Here is a 15,580-nt window from a genome sequence, read left to right as displayed (position 1 = left end):
AAGTGGGACGCCGCCGAGAGAAAAGGTGGGGCGCACTATTTACCTGCCTCACCACACGAGCCGTTCACCTCGAGCTTGTCGCTTCTCTCTCTACGGATTCGGCACTAATGGCGTTGAGACGAATGGCAGCACGCCGCGGATGGCCGCGACTGATGTACTCAGACAACGCAACCAACTTCCGCGGCGCCGATCAAGAACTGAAAGCCGCATACGCCGAATGGGCACCCGCCCTAAGAGACGAAGGACTGACCCGGCGTATGGAATGGCGCTACATAGCACCTGGCGCCCCGAACCAAGGAGGCGCATGGGAACGCATGGTGCGCTCTGTCAAGACAGCGCTACAAGCAACGCTTCGAGAAAAGGCACCATCAGACGAAGTGCTAAGAACCCTCCTGACCGAAGCCGAGTATTCGATCAATGCTCGGCCCCTAACGCACGTGAGTGTGGACCCTCGCGACCCCGAGGCCCTCACGCCGAACCATTTTTTGCTGGGATCTTCAACGGGTCTACCGAGAACAGGACCCTGTGACGAAGCCGACAGACGAACCTGGCGTACTAGCCAAGCACTCGCAGACCAATTCTGGAGACGCTGGGTACGGGAGTACTTGCCGACCCTAGTACCGCGAGGAGAACCAGCTAGAAAGAATGACACGTCAAAACTACAAGCCGGCGACATAGTGGTTGTCGTCGACAGCACGCTACCGAGGAACGTATGGCCAATGGGAAGGGTAGAACGTACGTACCCTGGGCCTGACGGCAGCGTACGAGTCGCCGATGTCAGAACGAAGACCGGCGTCTTCAAAAGGCCAACATCGAAGCTCGTCGTCCTACTAAAAGAAGAGGAGGCTACGCAAAGCTGCGCCGGGGGGAGAGATGTTGCGGACACCGAGCTACATAATCCGCGCCGACCGCCTACTCGCCAACCACTGTACTAGATGAGAGAATTCCCCGCGCCCCGCACTCCGCGCCGACCGCCTACTCGCCAACCACTGTACTAGATAAGAGAGTGAAATTGGTATTTAAGTAGGAACATTTTTGGTAATAAACACCGATTGAATCCACTTTAATCAAGAGTTTTCATTTGCGATCCAGATCAAGAACCTGAACAATACAGTCCACCGAACAAGAGCTAGAACACCAACACCATGCTATACGTTATGCCAACTAAAACACGGAACGAACCAGCGAACCTTAGTTATTTTGTCTATATTATTATATCCTTGTTGCAGATCTTTGTTTAGGATTTTTACGATTCGCAGGATTTTTTTTAAGTGTTCGTATTGTATTATTATATATTATTAATCTTCGTATTAATCATTATTAAATAGGTTTTTTTCGATTTGGTTGTAAATTTGACGATTTTACAATACCAGTTTTATTGCTATAAGTATAGGCAAGAATGTCATTACAACACTATTATGTAATCGCATTCACCTCACATTAACTACATAATTATACACCAACAACCAACCGTATTGTATATCCAACCATTGTATAAAAACGCATAGTTTTGCGCATTGGCAGTTATTCAAAATGAGTACCTACTATTTGACATCTCATTTAGTCGCTATTTCTTCGAAAAAAGACTTATGTGTGGACACTGTACAGGTGCCAGTTAATTTTAATACGGTTAATTTGAAGTCGTGACTGAAAATAGAAAGTTCTAAAAACAACTGACTTAACGTTATAGTTGCAACATTAGCATTTTTTGTAATGACGCGATGTACACACGCCAGCACATCATCTATATGTATCTTGTTCCGTTGCAATGGAGGGGATTTTTGTAAAAAAATGTGTAGTTGTCCGTACATAACTCAAGAATAGCTATACAATTTAGTTTAAAAAGAGATAGGTACGGTTATGAAACTTTTTACTGGTAGTTATACGTAAAAAAAAAAATATAAGCGATACATCTTTTCAATCTGTTTTGTTATAATAGGGGTTAAAGTATGAAATTGCCGATGTGTACTGAAAATCTAAATTGTTTATTTTTTAAATTTTTAACAAATTTATTTAATCAAACTAGTTGCCATTATTATCTATACATTGCTGCCATCTAATGGGAAGGTTATTTAATGCCTTTGCGATAGAACTCCGACGATCTAGACTGCACAAACTGTGTGAAAGCATTTTGTACTGCCTCCTGGGAAGAAAACTTCTTGTCACGTAGATAATTGTCCAAATCACGAAAAAAATGGTAGTCCGTTGGAGCAAGGTCTGGTGAATACGGAGGATGACGAATGGTTTCTAACTGCAGTTCCTGAAGGGTCAAAATGGTTTCTCGTGCTGTGTGAGGTCTCGCGTTGTCGTGGAGCAATAATGGTGAAGATCGATTCATGAGTCGGGGCTGTTTTACTGCTAGTTTTGTCAACATGGTTCGGAGTTCGGCACAATAGACATCTGCCGTTATTGCTTGACCAGATCGGAGAAAACTATAGTGAATAACACCATGCTGAGACCACCAAACAGTTACCATTACCTTTTTATTGGTAAGTTTTGCTTTAGGACACTGTTGTGGCATTTGACCTGGGGTCAGCCATTGCATTTTTCTTTTCCGGTTATCATAAAGAATCCACTTTTCATCACATGTTACAATTCGATCCAATATTCCTTCATTTCTGTACCGGTTCAACAAGGCAACACAAGTTTCAACACGCGTTTCTTTCTGCAGATCAGTCAAATCATGAGGCACCCATTTTTCGTATTTTTTTATTTTATTGATTTGACGCAAGTGAGTCAATATTGTGGGTAAGGTAACGTTAAACCATGCCGCTAATTCCTGGGTAGTTTGACTAGGATCGGCTTCCACTATCTCTCTTAATTCATCGTTATTCACCTGTGTGGGCGGTCTTCCTCGTGGCTCGTTCTTTAAGTCGAAATTTCCATCACGAAAGCGTTTAAACCAAAATCGCACGGTGCGTTCATTAGTAGACCCCTCTCCAAACGCAGCATTGATATTGCGGGCTGTTTCTGCCGCGTTAGTTCCGCGTCGGAACTCGTATTCAAAAATCACTCGAATTTTCGCAGTATCCAACTTTCTTGTCTAAATTGAATAACAAAAACAATTGAAAGTCGATATTCAAATGTTTCAAATTAAAAAAAAAAAATCACAGAAACCATTTGAAAAAAGTTTCATTCGAAAACCTCAAACCATGAAGATTCTATGAAAATTCAAAGAACCTATTGCAATAAAACGGCAATTTCATACTTTAACCCCTAATATTTCATCTCACTGAGTTACATGGAAACATAAGGCAGTCTCTTTTGCACATGAAAATATCAAGTTACACACAGAAAAAACATTTTACTTTTCAATAAAAACAGCACAAGATCATCAGCTACTTATTTATTTAAAATACTATTTGTTTAGTAGATACATGGTTTTACTAACATTTAAGCTAATATTTACACCACACATAAAATTTGACAATAAAATTTTACAAAAGGTAAAACATTCAACTAGTTTTTGTCTCTTAAAAAACGTAAATAAAAACGACATTCCAATAATTATTATGTTCAAGATTTTACTCAAAATTGAAGCAAATGGCCTTGTAACAAACGAAAAATGACTGCCATTATATTAGAAGGACAAACTTAAATTGATAAGAAAAATAAGCACATACAACGCATTATTAAAAGACGCGCTATAATGTTATTATCTATGGTCAAAAATAGGTTTTTGTGTGTTTATAATCACGACGTCACGACATAAATGATCAAAGGTTATGAGTTTGCGCGGCAAAAAAGACATAACGCAAGATTTTTTATACAAACTCAGTTTTAAATAGCTTTTTTATTATGTGCTGTTTAAATAGAACATAAAAATTCTGTATTACATATTTCTCCGTGAATTTTACGCTTGGTGCAGGAATGTAGTTTTATTTAGTATAATTTGAGTAGAAGGAGAGCTCCTTCTACTAAAATTATACTAAATAGGATAAAGCTATCCTCGTGAAAGAGTTCGTCCACCTATTTCTGCCGCCAAGTAATAATGTCAACATTACTGCGTTCCAGTTTTGAAGGGTGCTGGTGAAATTACTGGCACATGGGACTTGGCACTTATGACTCTGGGTGACAGGGCGCAGTGGCAGTGCCTGTCAAATCCTTGTAATTTTAAGCTCCCACCAGCCACACGGCTTGTTCGTCTCATTACTTCGTATTATAAAAAAATAGCGTAAGACCACAGCTGCAAAATTATAGAAATAGAAACCATTTACTGCAATGCCAGATTATAAGAAAAAAGCACAAAAAAAGGCTAATATATATAAAAACAGAAATAACACATAAAACAGTGTAACAAGATTTGTACAACAAGTTGCATAATACTATATTGACATGTGTGCGGCTGTGGCGTATGCAAAACGATCCCATTATGCTAAAGTCACATCCAAGACTAGGCTATGACACTGGTTTTCAATGGGTCCCTAGCCGAGTGAGTGACGGACGTATGCGTCCCGAAATGAAAATAATATAAACATCGTAAATACTTATGTCTTATATGTATGTCATGTAATTGTACTCTTATATTGAATAAATACTTACATAATCTTTGCAATGCATACATACAGTTGTAGTGTGTGTAATTATAACTTATCAGGAGAGTTTTAAAGATTCTACAAACGAAATCAGCCGATAACTTTATGCTTAAAAAGGAGAGTTAATAAATTTTCACATACACATAATTTGTTTCGTGTACTTTGTATTTATTACTTTAATAACTTTCGTGTGATAAAACCATTTTTATAGTATGATTATATGCGGCTTTACTATACCAAGGGTGCATATTAAGCCGATTGTCTAAAGTAATGCTATGTATTTAATTTAATTGCTTACAATAGCGTCATTTGTACGTAAGTTATTATTTTGACATTAGACTGATGACAGATGACAATGTAATAAAAGTGTGGGATATACAGCAGCGAAATGGGTCATATAAGAACAAGATCATGGTGAATGGCAGAAACTATGAAAGGCCTATAAAATGATGTCGAGCTGTGAAAAACTCGTATTAATACAAAAGGAAGCGAGTACAAGTGAGAGTTTTTATTATTTATTTATTTTTAGAAAGATTTAGAGCGAATTTTTAACAATAAATAAATGTTGAGTAACAGGTGAAAATGCTAATTACAAATCTCCACAAATAGCACAAAAAATAAGTTATTAAGTTTTTAGTCAGCAGAAACTAAAACATTATTATTGAAATGTAAACTACATAGATAATATTATTTTACACATTGAGAACAGGTACAATTGCCAATGCAGGAAAAAAAGGCAAAGAAAAAAAAGGAAAAGTATTAAACCCTATATAGCCCAACCAACAACACGCACATCTTAAAGACAGGAAACAAAATAATGAGAGATAGATAATTATGTAAAGTATTGCTTAGTAAACGTTCGTCGAATCAAACCTACACTGGTAGTGAACAGATCTATGTCAATAGACGATTGATTGTACTCCTTAATTGCTCTTATAAAAAATGAATTTTGCCTATAATTGGTTTTCGCCCCGGGCACACACAGCACCGGTCGACGCCTGAGACTCAGCTGGTTAGTCCTAAAGGATAATTTAGACAGCAGTTCCAACGAGTCAATTTTACTGTTTATTAAGTTATACAGGAAGCAAATGTCATTAACTTTTCGCCTATAATCGAGAGGTACAAAATTATAACTTACAACGCTCCACATAGCCTGCCGTTCGCTGTTTTGTCTTATAATCTAAATACCTTAAAACTTTTTTTGTATGGCTTCAATACGTGATTTGTAAACTTTGTATCTAGGATTCCACACCTGAGAAGCATATTCCAGAACACTGCGTACAAGAGAACAGTACAATATTTTAATAGGCTTTATATCGGTAAAATTATTACACGCCCGCATCAAGAACCCCAAGGCTCTATATGCTTTAGCAACTATACTCTAAATATGTTTATCCAAGTGCAGGTGGGAATCAAAATACACGCCTAGATCCCTAACACTGTCCACTCTATTCATACAACTCCCTAGAAGACTACCTAACCTAACTAACCTCCACCGATAATGGTTTTTTACGCGAGTAAGATATTACGAAATACTTAGTTACATTTAAGTCTAGTTTATAGTAATTCGACAATAAGCTACGAACTGATCAAGATCATTCTGCAGAGCCTGAACGTTTTGAACCTTGATTTTGAACTTTTTTTGAGGATTTTCATATCATCAGCATAAAGTAATACTTCAGAGTTATGAAAACAAAGTTGGATATCATTAATAAATATGATGAACAATAATGGGCCTAACAGAGACCATTGTGACACGCCGGAGGGAACAAAATTCCAAGTGAATATATAACCGGAAAGTACCACTGCTTGACTGCGCCTATCAATATAGGACGAGAACCATCTATATAGATCACCGTGGACACCAGCCCTCGATAACTTATCAAGGAAGATTGTGTGGTGAATGCGATCAAAACATTTACTGTAATCAGTATATAGAGCGTCCACCTGAGCTCCGTCCTCCATACCTATCGAAACTTCTCTTTTCTTTTTACTTAACAGTTTACCTTAAGTTTACCTTTTATTTCCGAGAAATGACGGTCCGAAATGTCACAGGAATCATTTTATCTCTAGGTGTACAAGCGATATTAGTATTTTCTCGAATTTGAATCGAACCTAGGGCACAAGCGAGATCCGAAGTGGGTCCGAGTTTTCTAGATTTGTACACTGTCGGATTCACACACACGCGCTTACTATGTACGGTCTGTCTGTAGGACGTCTAGGAAGAGTCGTCTTCTCTCGTGACAGGTTTAAAGTGCTTTCAAATTAGACGCTTGTAGAAACGCTACTGTGCCACGTCTATGGTGTGGCAGCCGTGCCACTACAAATTTTCATTTAATATATAGTCGTATAGTGTGTGGCGCGACTGTGGCGCTGCAGCTGCGCATCTAAATATTGTATGATAGTCAGTAGTGGCGCAGCTGTGGCACAACTGCAGCGCTTTTATAACTTCTAATTTGCACGCGCCCTTAGGGCGTACAAACGACAAAGCGGCTGCCGTGAACCGATAAATTGTCGTCACGATCTAGTGGGAACAGCTAGATACGACAGTCGTTAAACGATAAAACAAACGTCCACGACAAAGTCACGACAGATAGTCGTGATATGTAAACAAGCTAGACGCGACAGTCGTCCAACGATAAGTAAAACGTTACGACATAATGGGAACACGCCCTTAGTCAGGACCGCCCTCGTCGTCGCCCAAAATAAAGTCAGTCTAATTTTGACAAATGCTCTAATGGAAAGTTGTAATCGTCGTCTACAGACATTTGCGATGTTATAGAAGTGTCCTTAAAATCACAAATGCGTTGCCAGTCGTGTGACTTGAGGATGTCACCACATTCTCCGACACGGAATCGCATTAAGCAGGTCAAGAAAAGCTTCATGTCTGTGTAATAAGAACGAAACGTGTGAGACGTGCAATTCGTGTCGGCGCGAACGGAAACGAAACGCGCAACGTGTTTTTCTCTCTTACTGCATAAACATTATAAAGCTTTCTCTAACCAAGTTGATTCCGAGTTAATATAAGTGGTGGCTCCTTCAATGACATCATGCTTATATTTATGACCACATTTTTTTTACATAGTTAATACATTTATCTAATGGTATTTGTAAGTTTTAGTCTCAAACTCCCATATACACTTTAAGAACATTATACCTGGTATTAGCGGCGATCATAAATGGTTATGGCATAAGTCTACAAAATATACAAATTGTGAATAAATTGGTACGTCTAATTGTTCCAAAAAAGATTTAAAATAAACTTGTAGGTAATGGAACTCAACTATTTCAATACTGTAATATATTAACTGTAACAAACTAAACACTATCCCATTAATAGATGAACATCATAACTACACAAAGATTACACCATACTCTCGTCACATTCCATTAAGAAAAATAATTCATCAAAAGAAACTGTCTAAATTCAATAACTATTACGCAAAAAGAAATTGGAAAAATTTGTTACCTGCATTAATGAAAAAATGAGTGAGGAATTTATATGTAATTATCAAAACAACAAACACTATAAATAACTTATACATTAAGAAACATTTTTTAAACTGAAGATATATATTTTATTTTGTAATTTGCTTAATTGTTATTGTATGTGTATGTAAGTTACCATGCTTTTTAACCTGTCTTTTTTAACCAGTCTCTTTATTTGTTATTTTTGCTCCATTATAATTACATTTTTGCTTAAATTAACCTAGTTCAGGTTCGCCTTCGCCGCGGATAAAACCGGAAGAGCTTTCGTGAGCGATGCTTGTAATTAGTAAATAAGTATTTTTTCATCTCACTCGGAAAGGCTTTCCTTCTCATCAGAAGCCTGCGCGCAAAAGCGTTTTAGAAATTCGAACTTGAAGATGGACTGAGGTGCAGCTAACTTTTTCTTTGGATGAAAAAAAAACATAATGACACATTCAACTACGCGATTTGTCGTACATTATATACTCGTGTCAAACAACAACTTTGCAGCCTTGCATAACAAATAACTATTTCCTATATGTTGATCAATAAAATAAAACAAAAAACCTAATTATCTACCTACTTTATGTTTCATACTCATATTCTCCACTTACCGTAACATATCCGGACGCAACTTTATCTGCGAACTTGCTTCTCATTTTAGTCCGGAATGGATTACACCAGTGCCATTCAAGATTCTTATTGGCGAAATACTGCTTGTGTAATCACATAAAAATGGTAACCCACGACGATCATTCTTTTAAAATCTACCAATAAACATCGAAGTGTCCAGCCCGAAGCTATAATTACCATTCTTTTTCAAAGTGCACATGCCTAAATCACGAAATATTTGGAAGTCATTATTGCATGAATCGCGAGCTATCAGTCGTGTCGCGGTACTCAAATAGTGCGTATGTAGCAGTGTCACATGCCGTCATAGGGAATCGAGTTACACACCGTTCTTCCATTGGGCGACCACCGCTCTTTTTATATTTATAGAAAGAGAATATAAAAATAACTCTTTACTTTTAAAGTCCTTGTTTTTATTTGAATGTAATATCGGAACTTAATCGTGTATAAATAAAAATATTTCAAGTGCGGGTAGTTAGAATACCTCGCACGGTTAGAAGATGTTGACACCTGCCTCTTCAAACGCTTCGAGACCAGAGAGGTTGCAATACGTCCGAAACGTCGAGGTAAATAATATTTTTACGCGATTATTAATTCATATAATGTGTGAACATTGTGAAAATTTAAATCAAAGTCCACGAGTCTATCCATTTATTATTGTTCTTCTTTAAATTTATTATGCCATTGCAAACTCAATTATCGTTTTCAAAATTTATCACTTTATGGTTGTATGGCTCAGAATTTCTTTCGTTCTACAGTAGTTTTATCAGATTTTTCTTCCGCGTGTTTTATACCGTAACCCTCTTTATAAGAATATCAAGCTTGACAGGAATTATCTAATTCTCCTACAACAAAAAAGATGAGGAATACTATGAGGCCTGAGGCGTTTGTTCCATATGTGCTATTAGCCTTAGGTGGTTAAGAAAAACAAGCCAAATTAACACTAGAGTTAATATAAAAAACACAAGTATTCGTATTCTGCGAATTCTCAAAATTATCGTTTTCCGCTGTTGAAAAGAAGTTACAAGGAACCGATTGCAATTGAAACTTTCGATCTTGTCGTGGTGAACCTCCGCTTTACTTTTTTTTTATAATATTAAGTGACGGGACGAACAAGTAGTGCGCCTGGTGGTAAGCTACACGCCTGTACATAACAGTTGCAGTGCCACTCAGAGCTTTAAATCGCAAAGATCTGAAGGGCGTGGCCACTGTGCCTGTCACAGGTATAAGTTGACAAGTCCCATATGCCTGTAATTTCCCCAGCACCCGTATCCTTTAAAACCGGAACACAGTGATGCTGACATTACAGCTTGGTGGCAGATTTAGGGTCGTATTCTAGAACTCTACTCAATGCTCAAGTCAGGACTTGAGTATGATTCAAAGCACTAGAAATCATACTCCAGTCCTTGCCATTAGGGTCGTATTTCCAGTGCTTGAAATCATATTCAAGTCTGCTCAAATCCTGACTTGAGCATTGAGTAGAGTTCTAAAATACGACGCAAAGTCAATAATTTTTCACAAGGAGCTCTACTGCTCTAATCCGTATTACACTTATTTTTCTATATTTATTTAAAACGGTTGTATTTGTACAGATATGCTACAACATAGGGGCGATACCAATGTATTACAGTCCAAGTACATTATGGCATAAAAAACCAAATTATCAAAATATTTTCAACGTGCTTTAGCAAGCCTGTTGCGTATCCATCATTACATGATGTAATAAAGCGTAAAAATTGTTTACACATCCACCATTAACAAATTAACGAATTGTTAGCTTTTAACGTTGAAAGATTTTATCGATATACCATCATTCATAGAAGGCGTGGGAAACTGTAAGGAATCATTTTTGCTCAGCTGAATGTCTATGTTGTACTTTTCAGAACACAGATGCCTGTAGTATATTTCATTTCTTTGCTTGCTTTAAGAAGCAGGAAGCAAAGCGTTTCGTGTGGGTTGGTTGTATTTAGTAGTTTTCTTCGTTCTCATTGCATGGACTTTAAGCCTTTTCTTACTAATTCTTTCTTATTTCGCGTCGATAAATATATCACTCCCTAATGCCACACGTGTGGTAGAGTTATCGACAACCAACTGAGGCTGTGTAATAGATGGGTAAATTCAGTTTCACTTGCAGTAGAAAGTGAAAGAGTTCGTCCTGGTAAGTATTGCCACCTTATCTATTTCTGCCGCCAAGCAGTAATGTGAGCTTTACTGCGTTCCGGTTTTGAAGGGTAAGGGTGTGGTGAAATTACAGGCACATAGGACTTGTCAACTTATGTCTCAAGGTGACAGGCGCAGAGACAGTGCCCCTCAGATCTTTGGAATTTAAAGCTCTGAGAAAGTGCAACTATAAGTGTTACAAAAAATAATGCCTGTGATGGTGGTGCGTTTTGCTTGAGGCATAAGGATACGAAAATATGTAGTTCTGTATTAAAAAGTCAAAGTGGCTAAAATTAACATCGGAAGGTTCACTTCTCCGTCACATATTGATGTTAGGTATTTAATTATTACCTATGCATTACGATAGCTGCGTCTCCTAAGATAACGATCGTGCATTAGACTGGCCCCTGTTATCTTTTTGGTAGAGTATCGTGGTTGTTTGACAATTTTAAAAATATTAAAATTATATTAGTAGCGAACATAATTGCATATTTCCAGCACACAAAGTCCAATTAGTATTATTATATCTAATAAGCTCATCAGAGGCTAATTAGGAAGTCGAAATGTAGCCGACGGAAGACCGTCACGCTACGCTCCCTTTCAGTTATATGCCTATTGTTTCTACTGGTTCCACTGGTGCTATTAGAGATATTCATATCGATAAAAATCCAACGAAATGGGCATTCGGCATAGTGTAGAATAATAAACGAGAAAAACGAGCATTAGAAGTGCTGTGAGAATTCAGATTTATTCTTCCTGAGTCTATAAGAAATAATTTATTTTAGAGTCTATTATCGTTTCCATTAACACATTCCTGCAGAAGGTCGATGTTTACAAAGACACGATTCATATTTAGTTATTTATGTTAGTCTAACGTAATTATGCATAATTGTCATAGTTTAATAAATTAGTTACTGATTATTTGATTTTAAGTTCGGGACTTAATCATGTATAAAACATATTTTAATTACCTCGACGTTTCGTACATATTGCAACGTCCATGAAGGAACGTCCCTTCGAGACCATGCAAACCTTGCAATACATTGAATGTCATGTTCTTTTAATACCATGATATTCATTCATTTTTTGTGATCCGCTGGCTCAATGCTCTCGGCGCTTGGATACAGAGCAAAACTGAGTGTGATTGCTCCTCTAGTTTGTAATAATTTAATACAAAGATGGAATGTATAGAAATATTCCTTCTATCTGTCAGAACTCAAACCTGCATCAGTGTACCAAACTAGGGCCACAATTTTTGTCAGGACGAACAAATTTTTCTGTGTTCGATATTTATACTAATAATTAAGTTACTGTTTGTTTTTTATTATTACACGACTGCAAAAAAGAGGAGGTTCTCAATTCGACTGTATACTTTTTTGTAAGTTACGCGATTACGCAGATATTTATGGGTGGATTTCGAAGATTCTTTTTTTGTGTTAAGGGGATGCCTGAGTAGTAGTCCCATTTAAATTCGAAGAAAATATTCCACCTTTAACGGTGGCAATGTAGGGAATGAACCCGGTTTATTACATTTCACCCACTCTCCGTTAACCAATTGCAATAAAAAATGACAAATAAGTATAATTCCACAAACTTTTAAAGTTTTTTTTGTTATAATTTTGAAATAACTTCAATTTTACAATTTGAATAGTATAATATGTGGATAACGTTCTTGATTGTACGTATACTTATGTTAGAGAATTTCACTATGTATGTAATCATATCCTGTACAGTTGTTTGTCATTCCTTAAAAACAAATAAATAAATAACAAAACTATAACGGAAATTATATTGGCGACAGCATTATTCCATCATGATTGTATCAGGGAAACAGAAAATCCACAAAATTTATATAGATGGATTACGAATATTATGCATAATGAACTCTTGCAATAATGTTGCTTACTCTAATTATTTACTAACGTAGTAAATTTACTAAACCAGTCAATTTTAGTAAATTTACTACGTTAGTAAATACTTAGAAAATTAATATATGTGATGGTGGTATACATTTTGGACATGCAAGTTTACAAATTAAAACATACTTTACGAAACATAATTGTTAGTAAGTCTCTCTCTAGTAAATAAATACGAAAATTAACTTGATTTTGGTTCTTTCAGTTGTCGCGGTATTTAAACTATCTATTTAGTCATCATTATCATCCCCCTGTAGTTACTAGTAATGCCCTATCAAATCAATTAAAACATACTTTATGAAACATGAATGTAAGTAAGTCTCTTAGTAAATCTGTCTAGTAATTATATGCGAAAATTAACTTGATTTTGGTTCTTTCAGGTGTCGTGATATTTAAACTGTCTGTTGAATCATCATCGCTGTAGTTACTAGGGATGGTGAACGGTAGTTACTAGGAATTTGATAGGGATCAAATCAATTGTGTGGTTTTTGCTCCTCTGCTCTGAACAAGGCCAAAATAATTTATTGTAAATATTTGTATAGGTGTGAACGGAATAATTAATCTGCGCTTATGTTTGGTGAACACCGTTTATCAACGACATTTAAGTATGTCGTAAAATATATCAGCGTTTAACCGTACTTTTAATGATCAATTAAAAAGTTTAAAATGAGTTTTCAAGACTTAGACAAAAACCCAAATGGGCCCTAAAAATTTGGTTACGCGTATTCGAATTTTTGTAACCAACAGATTAATTTTTTTTTTGTAAATGGAAAAAAAGTTGTTTTTCTACCATCACAGACTACAAAATTCTTACTACATTTATAAGTTGGTGAAACTACAATCACATGGGACTTGTCAACTTATGTCTCAGGGTGACGGGCGCAGAGGCAGTGCCCCTCAGATTTTTGTGATTTAAAGCTCTGAGTGGCACTGCAACTGTTATGGACAGGCGTGGAGCTTACTATCAGGCGCACGACGTCTTCGTCCCGTCACCTGATATTATATAAAAAAGTAAACTAGGTAGGTAAACTAGGTCGAAACCTGTGCTATAGCTTCCAAATTATAAAATTAAATGGTATATGTTACTTTTTTGCTGAAGTAAATGACTTGTAAAACTTTGATAAGAATTTTGTATCAGATTTATTGTTAAATACGTTACACAGTAGGATCTAGCGAAACCAAAAACTCAAAACACATCACATAAAATTACATATAACTGACCTTCCAAAGGTACTACACGGCTATGATTCAGTAAGTTAAATGAGTTTCGTAATGCATTGAATTGGAAACCTACGATAGGTTATCCAAGTACGGCTTTAGCAAAAAGCTGCGTCAAATTTATCTCTACGTAGAGTCGTAAGAGTTCGCAAGTTTTCTCTCCACGTTACCTAACCTAACCTGCCAGACACCGGTATGTGATTCACCCATCTGCCAATCAGCTGTTCATCATTATATGCCAATCACAAGGTCAGTTTTCATCTCAACCGAGCTTTCACTACAACAAAACTAAACAAACCGCAAATAAATAAATACTAACAACGATAATCCTCCATTTTAGCACAGTATAAATGGAATGTGAAATGAAACTTGTAGTGAAAGGTAGATTTAAACACTTAATTACAATTTGTTTTTACGCGAGCTTCAAAGGTTGCGTTCACTCGTCGTGATCGGCATAGAGACCGGCCGGAACAATTAGGCACGTCTGCTCGCGACGAGAGGCGCGGCTGTACTGGCAATATCGACCAGAGCAGTCTCCGACATGACAATGAGTGGAGCGCCGCAGTCTGCCGCTGCAACAACACTACTGCACTGCAGCTTTATTTTTGGCAAAGCACCCGAGTCCATTTTTTTTTCGGCAACTCGTCCGTGACATAAGTGAGCCACTGACCCGGATCTTCAGTCATTATGTTAATACTTGTATAATTGTGGTTTATAACGTTTGTGAAACGTGTTTCCACTTTATGAAGTGTGCAGATGCAATCAGCTCCTGTTGGATGGGCCTTTTTTAATTTTATTTTATTTTATTTTTATTTTTTCATCCCCACGTCGCGTTGTGTCAATCAACTTCCAAAAAGGATTCCAAAGATTTTTTGCACCAATACATGATTCCCTTTCACATACTTATTTGTATATTAATTATAGTGTTTATTATATGATGTAACCTATGACAGGCAGACCGTGTTACGAAATTGTTTCTTGAGTAAAATAACGCAAAAATAGTGTTAGTGTCCAATCCGTAAAAAGTTGGCCTTTTAATTCACTATTGTCTTTAAGTCATAATACAATATCAACCCATTTATACGTCCCACTGTTGGACACGGATATCCTCTCGGGCGAGAGTTTTCACAATACGCTGGCCAGATGCGGGTTGGGGACGTCACACGTTTTCCGAGGGTTGTGAACTTTTTCAACGCGCAGGTTTCATCGCGATGTTTGCCTTCAGCGAAAAAGCTAATAATAAATTTCAAAATAAATATCGCTCTCAAATTCCGAAAAACTCAGAGGTGCGAGCGTAAATTCGAACCCACGGAGTCATAATAAGTACCTAACATGTTTTTACAATCTAACGTTTAAGCATAAAAACTAAGGGCCTTTACATTTAAGGAAAGTCAGAGCATGTAATGTAAGGAATACTGCTGCCGTTAATTGAAATAATATGATTTTTAAATGTACATTGCCGTCATCTATAAGAAAAGGCCGTTCTGTCACTCTTTTTATTTTTTCCTAGGTGGAAAAGGCATGAAGTTATCGCAAGAGAAAATAAGATATTTTTTATTTTCTTGGTTTTGACTTTTTGTCATATGTGCCCTTTCAACTAACGGCGGCAGAATATGACAAAAGCAATACGTAACCTTTGGTTTTATAAAGTCT

The 15,580-nt window shown here is 36.9% G+C and overlaps 1 protein-coding gene across 2 annotated transcripts in view; it reads right to left on the bottom strand.

The window, feature by feature from the left end:
• Positions 1-14,432, bottom strand: part of LOC113231154 (carbohydrate sulfotransferase 11) — a 140,810-nt gene extending 126,378 nt beyond the window's left edge. For both annotated transcript variants that reach the window (XM_026465348.1, XM_026465349.1), the window contains exon 1: positions 14,331-14,432. The gene's annotated coding sequence lies outside the window, so the exon portion shown is untranslated. The remainder of the gene's footprint in view (positions 1-14,330) is intronic.
• Between the last annotated feature and the right edge of the window lie 1,148 nt (positions 14,433-15,580).

Source organism: Hyposmocoma kahamanoa, unplaced genomic scaffold (assembly GCF_003589595.1).
Source record: "Hyposmocoma kahamanoa isolate Upper Pololo Valley unplaced genomic scaffold, ASM358959v1 64, whole genome shotgun sequence".
Lineage (NCBI taxonomy): Eukaryota > Metazoa > Arthropoda > Insecta > Lepidoptera > Cosmopterigidae > Hyposmocoma > Hyposmocoma kahamanoa.
The sequence above is the reverse complement of the archived record's forward strand: the minus strand, read 5'-3'. Positions and strand labels throughout refer to the sequence as shown.